The sequence below is a fragment of the Sinocyclocheilus anshuiensis genome, unplaced genomic scaffold, assembly GCF_001515605.1.
Source record: "Sinocyclocheilus anshuiensis isolate Anshui unplaced genomic scaffold, SAMN03320099.WGS_v1.1 scaffold513, whole genome shotgun sequence".
Classification (NCBI taxonomy): Eukaryota; Metazoa; Chordata; class Actinopteri; order Cypriniformes; family Cyprinidae; genus Sinocyclocheilus; species Sinocyclocheilus anshuiensis.
The window spans coordinates 376313-376542 of NW_015537972.1; the positions used below are offsets into that span (position 1 = coordinate 376313).

The following is a 230-nucleotide window of genomic DNA, read 5'->3' on the forward strand; positions in this document are numbered from 1 at the left end:
TTCCTCATGGCAACCCGTCAAAATATAAATTCGGGTTAGCTTAAAGAAATTATCAGAAATATATTACTGTGGTGCAGTATGATATACATAATACTACCCAGGGATTAAAGTTGTCCGTCGTTACGATGGATTTCCATCAATTGAAAAAAAAAAAAGAGGGCAAAAGAAACATGTAGCACATTGTTGTTGTTCTGCCGGTGTTCTGACGATTTGTTGGTAGCATAATCTGA

The 230-nt window shown here is 36.1% G+C and overlaps 1 protein-coding gene across 3 annotated transcripts in view; it reads right to left on the minus strand.

Moving 5' to 3' along the window:
* The window catches only part of calm3a (calmodulin 3a (phosphorylase kinase, delta)), a 22139-nt gene that overhangs the window by 14270 nt on the left and 7639 nt on the right, over positions 1–230 (minus strand). The window lies entirely within an intron of this gene.